Source organism: Mustelus asterias, unplaced genomic scaffold (assembly GCF_964213995.1).
Source record: "Mustelus asterias unplaced genomic scaffold, sMusAst1.hap1.1 HAP1_SCAFFOLD_79, whole genome shotgun sequence".
NCBI classification, from domain to species: domain Eukaryota; kingdom Metazoa; phylum Chordata; class Chondrichthyes; order Carcharhiniformes; family Triakidae; genus Mustelus; species Mustelus asterias.
The window spans coordinates 4,033-17,428 of NW_027590137.1; the positions used below are offsets into that span (position 1 = coordinate 4,033).

At 41.8% G+C, this 13,396-nt stretch overlaps 1 non-coding gene across 1 annotated transcript; it reads right to left on the reverse strand.

Moving 5' to 3' along the window:
- Window positions 1–13,118: 13,118 nt before the first annotated feature.
- Window positions 13,119–13,191, reverse strand: trnar-acg (transfer RNA arginine (anticodon ACG)). The gene has a single exon. It is a non-coding gene; the product is annotated as a tRNA-Arg (tRNA).
- Window positions 13,192–13,396: the final 205 nt, after the last annotated feature.

Consider the following 13,396-nt stretch of genomic DNA (forward strand, 5'->3'; position numbering starts at 1 on the left):
CTCACTCTCTTACTTTTACCTTCAGTCGGTATGATTCCCCATCTCGATGTACTTTCCCCAGGATCGGGAGGTCTCACGTTGGTCAGGGCGACCGTTTGTTACTCACGCATGCGGTACTGAATCTGAGAATGAGTGATTGGATAATGTAGAGGGAGATTTGTACTGCATCACACCTATGCCATACCTGTCCTATAATGTGACACCAGATTGTAGAGGGAGGTTTTAATTCTATCTGTGCTTAACCTATTGGACGTAATGACATGCTTTGCTGATAAACAGTATATACACACACACACACACACACACACACACACACACACATGCGCATGCGCACACACACACACACACGCATACATTTTTGTTGTTATGAGTCTTTGCTGGTTAGGGCGATGACAAGATTCTATTCACAACAAATTATTAATACAACCTTACGAAAGATGGAATTATTAATAGGAATAAAATTTAACAATTTGGTTAAAGTACCCCAAGTGGTCTCGGAGTATGATTCCTGCTGTTGGTATTTGAGATCAAATGTGCATGAAATGCTGAGTTCAAATCCCGGACATGCCCTGTGATGTTGTTTCCTATTGCCCAATTCGCAGGTTCTGTTCATTTCTTCCCGCTACAGACGGGGGGATTGGTTCACATGGGGCTTGGTTTGAGAATCTGAGTACAAACTGCAGGGAATCTATCATCACAACACGCTCACTCGAAAACAGCTTTCAAAAGGGTTGGCTTGGAAGGGGACATTCATTTTATCATCATTCACCTGTTCAAGAGACCCCACAATTGCCCATTCAGGCAGTTGAGGCAGTTGGCTGGATGTTTCTGTTTATTCATTGACGAGATGTGGGTGTCTCTGGCTCGGCCGGCATTTATTACCCATCAGTAATTCCCTTGAGAAGGTGGCGGTGAGCTGCCTTCTTGAACTGCTGCAGTCTATTGGTATAGATACATCCATAGTGCTGTTAGTGGCGGGGGAGCGGTTATTCCAGGACCTTCTTCCAATGACGATGAAGGTTCAGCGATACATTTCCAAGTCAACATTGTGATCGGCATGGAGGGGATTCTCCTCGTGATAACGGTCTTGGGTTTGCAAAGTGCTGTCTAAGGTGTATTTGGTGAGTTCCTGCACCGATCAGGCAAGTGGGGTGTATTCACTCACATTCCCGAGTTGTGCCTTGTAGTTGGTGGACATGTTTTGGGGAGTCAGGTGAGTTATTCGCCGCAGGATTCCCAGCCTCTGACCTGTTCTTGTGACCACTGCACGAATTGATAAAATGTGTGTTGAGTCAAAATAGGAGCATCACTTTTCCTGCTCAGTGTGCAGTGGATACTCAGCACTTCTATTTCATTTTTTTCTGAATGCATATTGAGGCATATGTAAGAGCTAATGTCATATGCATGCACAGTATTACATTCAAGTAATATTCGAGTGTTGATTCTCTGAGGGGAATGGTTACTGGTTTGGCAGTCTTATAGTCTTTGGACAGCAGTTTGAATTCCACCACGGCGGGTTAACTCAGCAACTCAATTCAAGGGCAATTAGAGGTGATTGTAAATGAAGGAAGACAATCTCAATGATGGACCTTTTCCTCACAAGTAAACGCAAAATTTTGACAAAGTTTCTACCTGAAACTTTCGAAACGTCGGGCCAATATGCAACAACTGTCATGTTTTCACATGTGGGCCAGTGGCGCAATGGATAATGAGTCTGACTACGGATTAGAAGATTCCAAGTTCGACTCCTGCTTGGCTCGGTGCAAACGTTTAAATGATGAGTACAGAGCAAAGATAAAATTGCTGTAAAACCGAGATTTGAGTAATGTTCAGCAACTAACTAAAATCGTATAAATGACCCACACGATACATGAGAATGCTTAATTAATGTTTCGGCCCAGTTTCAAACCGGGGACTTTTCGTGTGTTGGGCGAACGTGAGAATCACCACACTTATCTTTTAAACAAAATCAAGTACCTTTAAAAGGAACAGATTTAAGAATGATCTACCAGTTATAGTCGATGCCTCTTTATTCTGTCTGTGAAACATTCTGGCGCCTAAATCTCGTTCATCTATCGGAAGTCCAGCAGGTCCGCACTTATTCTCGATTTCCTCATCGGTCTGAATGGTTTTTACTACTTCTTTATTGCGAAGAGAAATTCTAAAAAGATGCGTGTGGGAAATGTGCACCATTTACGATTTCAATTATGTCTGTCTTTTTGAGCACACAATACTATTAGACATGTTTCAGATGGTGATTAACTATGTTGGTCTTCAACTATAAACACATTAAATTCTTTTGTGGACTGAACGAGTTGCGAATACGTGTAAAAACAAGTCATTTATTTCCAGCCATTGCTTCCCAAAATACGGCATTTCTGATTCTCCTAAATTGATTTGAGGCCGATGGCAAAGGCAACATAACATTGGATTCGCATGAGGTTGAGCAATGAACATACACTATGCAGACTTTTCTCACGCTTCATGAGAAAGATCCAACAGTGTTTCTGCCCGGTTTCGGGCCGGGGATCTTTCGTGTCTAAGGCGAACGTGATAACCACTACACTACGGAAACAGCTAACAGCAAGCTACAGCAGATATAAATCGGCCTGTTTGCGATGTTCAACTTCGCTGTGTTGCTGCAGGTTCCAATGGTTAGACTGAGAGTCCATGTCACTTTATTCAGGAAGATAACCGTGACTTTAAATCTGAATGCTCAACTTATCTTGAACTTCAAAATTTGAAAAGGCTCGCCTCGCAAATATCTAAGGGAGCAATGATTTCTGCCCATTCATTAATGCATAATTCTCATCTTCCTTCCAATAATTTCAAACAATTGTACTCAGTAATAAAAGCAAATTGCTGCGGATGCTAGAATCGGAAACCAAAACAGAAAATGCTGGAAAATCTTACAAGGCCTGGCAGCTTCAGTAAGGAGAGAAAAGAGCTGATGTTTCGAGTCCAGATGACACTTTATCAAAGCTCATTGTACAATTGTACTCAGTATTTGTTTCAATATTTAATATCAATGCATAATTTAACACATATGTCTTCATTATGAATTGAATATCTCTGAAATTGAACATCACTGAATTGCAAACATAACTGACCAACAGAATGAAGCGAATCACCGGGTAATACAGATCGCAAATTTGAGATTGACTATGGTCAGCTTTTAAACAAAGTCAACTCCATTTAAATGGAGGAGAATCAAAAATTATCTGTTCGTGACACTTGAGCCTTTTTTATTATGGGTGTGAAACATTCAGGCGCATAAATTCCGGCCCTTTACAGGAAAGTCCAGTAGATCCGCGCTGAGTCTCGGTTCCCTCATCTGTCTGAGTGGCTTTTCCTGTTTCTTAGTGACGAAAAGCCATTTAAAAAAAGATTCTTCTGTGAAATGTGCGCCATTTCCTCTAGTTCACTTACAGTAACACTTGTATCTGTCTTTTTGAACACACACTACTATCAGATATTTCAAATGGTGATTAACCATATTAATCTGCATCTATAAGCCCATTAAATTCTGTTGTCGTCTGAACGGGATGCGAATAAGTGCTCGGTGTCAAAATCGAACTTTCCTGTCAGTGCGTCAGAAAAAGTTGTTTCTTATTTCACAGAAAACACTTGAGAGTGATGCCAGAGCAGTGATAACATGCCTTGAACATCGGGTTTCGGATAATGTTGAGCAATTAACTGAAATCAAGCAATTTTCCCTTACCTGACCTGAGAAAGCTGAATGAATGTTTCTGTGCGGTTTCGAAGCGGGGACTGTTTGCGTGTTACAGGAACGTGATAACCACGATACTACAGAAACAGCTTAAAACACGTTAGAGTAAATCTGCCTGTCTGCAATGTTCAACTCCGCTGTGTTGCTGCAGGTTCCGATGGTGAGACTGAGAGCCCATGTCACTTAATTCAGGAAGATAACCGTTACTTTCAATCTAATTGCTCAGCTTATCTTAAACATCAAAATTTAAAAGGGTTCGTCCCGCAAATATCTAAGGGAGCAATGATTTCTGCCCGTTCATTAATGCATTATTCTCATCTTCCGTCGAATAATCTGAACCATTTGTACTCAGTAATAAAAGCAAATTACTGCGGATTCTGGAATCGGAAACCAAAAGAGAAAATGCAGGAAAATCTCACAAGGTCTGGCAGTAAGGATAGAAATTAGCTGACATTTCGAGTCCAGATGAGACATTGTCAAAGCTCATTGTACAATTGTACTCAGTATTTGTTTCAATATTTAATATCAATGCATTATTTAACACATCTGTCTTCATTATGAATTGAATATCTCCGAAATTAAATATCACTGAATTGCAAACATAACTGACCAACAGAAGGAATCGGTTCACTGGGTAATACAGACCGCAATTTTTTTGATTGACCATAGTCAGCTTTTAAACAAAGTCAACTACATTTAAATGGAAGGGATTGAAAAGATATCTGTTAGTTACGCTTGAGCTTTTTTATTATGGGCGTGAAATATTCAGGCGCATAATTTCCGGCCATCTTTTGGAAAGTCCAGTAGATCCGGACTGAGTCTCCATTCCCTCATCTGTCTGAGTGTTGTTTCCTATTTCTTTGTTATGAAGAACGATTTTAAAAAAGATTCTTCAGGGAAATATGCTCCATTTCCTCTCGTTCACTTGCAGTATCACTTGTGTCTATCCTTTTGAGCACACACTACTATTGGACATGATTCAGATGGTGATTAACGATGTTAGTCTGCACCTATAAACCCATTAAACTCTGTTGTGGGCTGAACGTGGTGCTATTATGTGCATTGCGTCAAAATCGAAACGTTTCTTTCCTGTCAGTGCGTCAAAAATAAATCGGCATTTCTTATTTTACAGAAAACATTTGAAGCCGAGGTCAGAGCAATGATAATATGGTTGTAAGGTCGAGATTCGGATAATGTTCAGCAACGTACTGAAATCATACCGATTCCCCCCACCCGACATGAGAAAGCTTAATGAACGTTTCAGCCCGGTTTCGAGCCAGAAACTTTGCGTGTGTTCAGCGAATGTGATAACCACTACACTACAGAAACAAGAGACAGAACCACGCCTCCAATTCGCCTGACTACAATGTTCAACTCCACTGTTTTGCTGCAGGTTCTCATGGTTAGATTGAGAGCCCATGTTACTTAATACAACAACAACTCCGTTACTATCCACCTGATTTCTCAACTCATCTTGAACTTCAAAATTCAAAAGCGTTCTTCTGGGAAATGTCTATGGGAGCAATGATTCCTGCTCAATCATTAATGCATCATAATCATCTTCCGTCGAATAATTTCAACCAGTTATATCCAGTATTTGTCGTTATTCAACATTTTATATCAAACATAACTGACCAACAAAAGGAATCGAGTCACCGGTTAATAGATGCAACTAACATTCAGGCGCTTACAAAATTCTGTCCATCGATAGGAAAGTCCAATAAATCCGCACTAAGTTTCGATTTTCTCATTTGTCTGAGTGTCTTTTTTCTATTTCTTTATTATGAGAACGATCTTTAAAAAAGAATGCTCCTTTATTTCACTTACAGCATCAGTTGTGTCTGTCTTTTTGAGCACGCACCATTATTAGACATGTTTCAGATGGTGATTAACTATGTTAGTCTGCATCAATTAAACCAACTAAATTCTGTTGTAAACTGAAGCAGATGCTAATATGTGCACGGTGTCAAAATAGGAACGTTTCTTTCCTGACATTGCGTCATAAAATTCAGCATTTCTGATTTTCGAGAAAGCATTTGAGGCCGAGGTCAGAGCAATGATAATATGGCTGTAACATCGAGATTCGGATAATATTCAGCAAGAAACTGAAATCATACAGACTTACCTCACCCTACATGAGAAAGTTTAATGAATGTTTCTGCCTAATTTCAAACCGGGATCTTTTTTGCTTTGGAGGCGAACGTGATAACAACTACACAACTGATACCGCAGGCTGCCGGTGTGTTGAAAAATGTCTGTTTGGATTTTCTGGCCGAGTCAGGGTTTTAGAGCAGGGGAAGAACCCCTGGAAATTAATTCACTTCATTCAGAATGTGAAAGAGAGTTTCACAAACTCGACCAACATACGATGCCACCACCGGGTGGCGTGACTTTCATTGCGAAGTTTTCAAGTTGGCGCCTGAGAATCAATAAATGTCTTATCTATTTGTCTCATTCAGTGAATTCATAGTGAGCAGAGAGCATGAGGATGCCACAGTAACTATGAAGCGGACAGATGAAGTCAGCAATACCCATTGAATGTCACTTGTGTTCCCTGCTGTTGCATTGGCTGGAAATAGATATTGTTCAGCTAACATAAGGAGAGATGGAATTAGGCGCTTTGGAATCACAGAAAAATAGGCAGAGGAATCGACAGAAATGCAAGGACAATGACAAGTCAGTGAGAGAGTTAAGCGGAGACACAGTGAGAAAAATAAATAGACAAAGGGAGAAGCAATGGCTGAGATGGCAGCAGAAATTCAAGGAATATATGAAGTCAACAATATAAAGTACAATCTGATATGGGAAAGGTTTATCCTGAAACATCTACTCGATTGAACTGTGATTGTAGAGCATCAGGCCACTGGTTCATTTAAATAAGTTTAAATTTGGGGCACAGGTCAGGGCACAGTTGGTTATGTAGAGAGTGGTCATCATTAACAATGGAATTTGATCAATGTAAAAGAGTCAAAAACAAACATAGTGGTCCCCTAACAAGTAAGACAAATTATAAGGATGTTTGCAGATTTCTGAATTGGTGACTTATGATGAGAATAATGAAAGTCCTCATTCCCCAGTGCCATGCGACTTCTTGATTGATTAGTTGCACTGGTCATGAATACGTGATGCAAGAGCTCCCTCTGTTGGTGCTGAGTGGTAAATGGCCTTCTTTCTGGAGATTCAATGTATTCATTATATTTTCAAAATATGTTTCTGCCAAATCTTTCCTGATTTGTATTATTGTTACTGTGATGCAACCTGTAGATTTTATGACTCCTGTGAAATTGAATGCGAGTTGTTTTCTACACAGATAGCTTTGAAATTTGCTGTTGAGTGCAATGACGGTGGGTTCAATGCCTGTAATGTTTTGAGAACTGTCCCCAATTAACAAAGAAGGCTTTTATTCCCAACCGTGGTCGCAGCCAATTGAAAAATTCCCACGACCAGGACATTAATTGTGTCGCAGCTTGAGGTATTTCCATTCACTGGTATACAGCTCCCCACCGACTGGTGGAGCCAGACCAGAAAAGTGGCATGATTGTCTTTTGGAAGAATGAGTCGAGTATGGTTCTGTGCTGGATCTGCCTGACAGATTGGATTCTGCAGTTTGTTTTCTCCATTGCGGCTGTAAAGAGTTAGGTGTCAGTTGCATCTGCGGTTAACTTGGTTTCCTCTGTTTGTGTTTGAGCGGCCGAAAACTCACTTAACATCTGGCCATGAGTCTCAGCAATCCTCAGTCGCCACGAGCTCACATCTCCAGTGTTAAGCAGGTTTCTGAATGAGAGTGAGCCTTCTTTCTATCTCTGTGAGTCTGGACGCGCAATGATAAACGGCAGCATCAGTCAGGCTCAGATCAAATATACTTAAACTCATGAATTTGTACGAGGTCTGGAGATAGACGTAGAGTCATGAAGTCATAGAGGTTAACAGCATGGATCCAGGCCCTTCGGCCCAACTTGTCCATGCCGCCCTTTTTAAAAAAAATCCAAAGCTAGTCCCAATCTCCCGCATTTGACCCATATCCCTCTATACCCATCTTACCCATGTAACTGTCGAAATGCTTTTTAAAAGACAAAATTGTACCCGCTTCTACCACTACCTCTGGCAGCTTGTTCCAGACACTCACCATCCTCTGTGTGAAAAAAACTGTCCCTCTGGACACTTTTGCATCTCTCCCCTCTCACCTTAAACCTATGCCCTCTAGTTTTAGACTCCCCTACCTTTGGGAAAATATATTGACTGTTTAGATGATCCATGCCCCTCATTATTTTATAGACCTCTATAAGATCACCCCTCAACCTTCTACGCTCCGGAGCAAAATTTCCCAGTCTATCCAGCCTCTCCTTATAACTCAAACCGTCAAGTCTCGGTAGCATCCTAGTAAATCTTTCCTGCACTCTTTCTAGTTTAATAATGTCCTTTTTGTAATAGGGTGAACAGAACTGTACACAGTATTCCAAGTGTAGCCTTACCAATGTCTTGTACAACTTCAACAAGACGTCCCAACCCCTGTATTCAATGTTCTGAGCAATGAAACCAAGCACGCTGAATGTCTTCTTCACCACTCTGTCCACCTGTGGCTCCACTTTCAAGGATCTATGAACCTGTACCTCTAGATCTCTTTGCTCTGTAACTCTTCTCAATGGCCTACCATTAACTGAGTAAGTCCTGCCCTAGTTCAATTTACCAAAATGCATAACCTCGCATTTATCTAAATTAAACTCCATCTGCCATTCGTGAGCCCGCTGGCCCAATTTATCAAGATCCCGTTGCAATCCGAGATAACCTTCTTCACTGTCCACTATGCCACCAATCTTCGTGTCAACTGCAAACTTCCTAAACATGCCTCCTTTTTTCTCACCCAAATCATTAATATAAATGACAAATAACAATGGATCCAGCACTGATCCCTGAGGCTCACCGCTGGTCACAGGCCCCCAGTTTAAAAAACAACCCTCTACAACCGCCCTGTGGCTTCTGTCATCAAGCCAATTTTGTATCCATTTTTAGCTACCTCCTACAGAGCGACATTAGCTACATAGAAGCGACTTTTAAAAACATCTGCTTTATTTTCAAAACTATCAGTATCTTTCCGCACGATAAACACGGGCTGCGTGTCTGGATGTTGTCGGTACCAGTACAGCCTACAGTCGCTCTCTGCTCCTTGAAAGTGTAGTCACAGGTGGACAGAGTGGTGAAGAAGACATTCAACGTGCTTGGTTTCATTGCTACATGTTCAAATCACGATCTCGCCTTCTCTCTTCACATCTGATGTGAGCGGCTGGGTGACAGAATCTCCATGTCTCAAATATGGAAATAACAAAACAGAAAATGGTCAGAAGGGCGTATGATTAATTTGTGGTCTGGAACCAAGCTTGGGAAACGTGTGAAACAGTGCAATGTTTTTTGCACGTAATTACCTGTCAGGAATGATCCCCACAGCAGCTACATTGCCGCTGTCGCTCTGTAAAAGGGGAACTGTGTGTTTGATTCTATCCGGTCTAATCCCCGCCTTCAATAATCAGCTTCCTTTCTCCGGATGTTCTCAGCTCCCTCCCTTCTGTCTCCAGTGTTGCTGTGTGACACCCAGGTGGTGAGATAACAGACAGTAACCAGACGCACCGTGAGCTGGATTAACATAATCATCCTTACAGAGAGAACTTACACATTTAGCGATTGACTTGGGGAAGAATGTAGAAAAATGGGGTGCAGGAACATGAGAACAGCAGTAGGCCATTCTGTCCTTCGATTCTGCTTCGTCATTCAGTTAGATCAGGGCTGATCAGCCTGAACGCAACTTTCCGGCGCTATCTGCATAGCGCTTAATGCCATTAGGCTCCCAAAAGCTGTTGATTTTTTTGAACATGCTCAATAATTGACATTCCACAAAAACCCCTTATTTTCTTACTGTGGCTCGGAAGCTAATGGAGGCTAAATAGTTCTGTCCTTGTTTTTTTTTTTCTCAATACGTCCATTAGCCTTATTATCAGGACAGTGTTAACAGTGATTCCAGTGAATTTTTTCTGTGTGTGGGACATGGATACCACTAGTTGTCCATCGGTAGTTGAGATCAACCACATTGTTTTGGCTTTGGAGTCACGTGTAGGCCAGACCAGGTAAGGACGGCAGATTTAATCCCCCAAAGTACATGAGTGAACAAAGTGGGTTTTTCCGACAATCGACAATGGCTTCATGGTCGGCAGTAGATTCTTAGTTGTCGATATTGTTTTAGTTGAATCGGGTCCGCACAACATTCGCTGAGTTTCTGGATTAATAGTCTCAGGATAATACCCCCTCGGCCATCACCTCTCCTGTTGTGAATATCAGCAATACCGAAAATGTATAGAAGCACCACAGAGTGAATCATGCTCTATTTATAGCCCAATATTATTACCATTCTCTGGTCCGTTCATCTTGTCACTCTGGGGCAATGTTTTTTTTTCATACCAGGCTCCCTCTGGTTTCTGTCATTGCGTCTCTCAGTCCACAGTAATACACCGCGCTTTCTGACAGCCGCAGCTCACACATGCTGAAGTTCCCCTCGCTTTTCGACCTCTCGATATATGCAGAAAATAGTGTTCCCACACCCTTTGCACTGGAAATATCTCCATAATAAGAGATATAGATCAAGAAGATGGGGGCTTTCTCCGTTCTTTTTGCTGGGAACCTTCTCCCGGTCCTGGCGATACAATTGAATGTAATATGCACCAGCTGCTGTGCCGTTAATCTATTGGTCACCGGGGCATTGAGTTTAAAAAATGGCGAGTCATATTGCAGCTTTATAGCACGTTAGTTAGGCCGTACTTGGAATATAATTTTCAATTTTGATCGCCACACTACCAGAACGATGTTGAGGCTTTGGAGAGGGTGCAGAAAAGATTTACCAGGATGTTGCCTGGCATGGAGAGCATCAGAATCATAGAAACCCTGCAGTACAGAAGGAGGCCATTCGGCCCATCGAGTCTGCACTGACCACAATCCCACCCAGACCCTACCCCCACATGTACACGTTAATCCCTCAAACCTACGCATCTCAGAACTCTAAGGGGCAATTTTAGCATGACTAATAAACCTAACCCGCACATTTTTGGACTGTGGGAGGAAATCCGAGCACCTGGAGGAAACCCACGCTGACACGAGGAGAATGTGCTTACGCCACAGACCGTGACCAAAGCCGGGAATCAAACCCAGGTCCCTGGAGCTGTGAGGAAGCAGTGCTAACCGCTGTGCTACCATGCCGCCCATTAGCTAAGAAGAGAAGTTGGAGAAACTTGGTTTGTTCTCACTTGAACGACGGAGGTTGAGGGACGACCTGATACAAGTCTACAAGATTCTGAGGGGCATGGCTAGAGTGGATAGTCAGAAAGTTTTTCCCAGGGTGGAAGAGTCAATTACTAAGGGGCATAGGTTTAAGGTGCGAGGGGCAAGGTTTAAAGGAGATTAATGAGGTAAGTTTTACACCGAGTGTGATGGGTGCCTGGAACACGCTGCCGGAGGAGGTAGTGGAAACAGATACGATAGTGACATTTAAGGTGCGTCCGGACAAATATATGAGTAAGATGGGAATAGAGGGATATGGTCCCCGGAAGGATAGCGGGTTTTAGTTCAGTCGGGCAACATGATCGGTGCAGGCTTGGAGGGCCTAAGAGCCTGTAACTTTCTTTGTTCTTTGTTCTTTGAGTCCCATTCAAACTTCATCGCTGTAACCGGCTCCTTTGATATTGAGTCTCCAGTAGTGACACCGGCAGAAATTTAGAAATATTGAAAGTTAAGGTGTTATTATCATTCTATTGTAACTCATAACATCAGAACACGGATCACATTATCATCTACAGCAAAGCGGACCTAAATTACTGTCGACATCGCTTGCAAGAAGAAGTTTATGTCCCTTGTAGACTTACCAGGCAAAAGAGCTGAAACAGTGAGAAACGAATACAAAATGATACCCAACATGTTTGCAGCGAGTTTATTGCGGAATTAAACAGAATGGGTTCAATCTGTAATTTTTTGGGTGAAGATATTTACATGTATTTCCGGTCTCTCCAGCGATTGGTTAGTTCCCAAACGAATCAACTGGTGACCTCCAATCATGTCCCTGATTCTCCAATTCATCCAATCAGCTCACAGACCCTTTGTTCTCCAGTTTATTACGTAAGAGCAGGGCCAGTGAATCAATGAAGTTGTTTTCCCCACAGCGGGACCGAAACTGGGATTCACCGCAATGTTGGCCCTTTGGCCAAGACAGCTTCTGAGGTGGTGACAATGAGGTAAATGGTTAATGTTGTCCTTGTAACAATGTCGGGAGTTCCCATTCAACAGTCTGAATATTTTGCATATCCTTTTTCACGTTATATGAAATTGAAAATATCTACAACGAAGAACGAATGTTCCAAAATACCCTTTTTGATTTTGATGCCCTTGCATTTAATATCAGCGGGGTTCTTGTCAAACATTTTGGAGGGCCGAAGGGCCTGTTTCCTGTGCTGTACTGTTCTCAACAGTGGGTGGGGGCGGTGGCCGGGGAAGGGGTGTGCTTCCACAGGTTGATCTTCAGATTCAATGTCACCGAGGAGATCCATCTACCTGCCTAAAGGATATTCCTGGAGACCCATCTTCTTTCTCAGGAGGTCCATGTCCACCTCAGAATTTCTATTACCTAAATTGACCTCATCCAAAACTCTCGGAGGCAGAGTTCCAGGTCCTGAGCATTCGCTGTGGAAAAAATGTTGCTTCCAAATCTTCTTCGCCCCCGCCTTGCCCAATATCTTAAAATTTGCCCCTCCCCCTCCAAACTTGCCCTAATCTAGTCCACCTCGATTAAATCGCTCCTCAATCTCCTTCGCTCCAATGGACAACAATCCCAGCATCACAAACCAGAAACTTCTGGCTAATTTGAACTTTTCAAAACTAAACTTACTCCAAAGAAATTCCTCCATCTGATTTAACTGAAATTTGTCAACTTTTAAAAAACATTTCTGTGTATTTTGCTTCTTAAAATTAAACATGTTTAATCAGAGTTCATCAACGTTTTAGAAAGTGTTTTCACTATTTTGAAAAATGTAATGTTTCCACGTATTTTTCGAGAAATTTCCACCTTTTTAAAAGGTAGGTTAAACTTGCTAACATATTTTCCCCGGATACTTTAACGAGAATTCGTCATTTAAAGAAACTATTTTTTAAATAAAAACTTAATTGAACTTTATCAGTATTTTTTTCTTAAAATAGTCAACATTTTTTTGAACAATCATTGGCTAAGATAAATTTCATCACAGAAGCTGACTGCATTTGGTCAACATTTCTCTGAATTGGTCCAAAATTTGTGAAAACACATTTTTCATCCACACGAATATTGTTAAAATCCACATGAACTACTGTTAAATTATTACACCGAGCCAGCCAGGAGTCGAACCTGGAATCTTCTGATCCGTAGTCAGACGCGTTATCCATTGCGCCACTGGCCCACAGCCAAGCCGCATGCAGCAATGTTTACATATCGGTCCGAGGCTTCAAAATCGGCAGAAACATGGTCAAAACATTTTAGTGAGGAAATGTTGCATAATTAAAATTTTCTCTGCTCACTTACAGTAATTCTACTTTGCCTTGAATTGAGTTAACCTGCTGTGTTGGAATTCGAACCCTGGTTCCCAAAGCTTCAGCCTGCTTCTC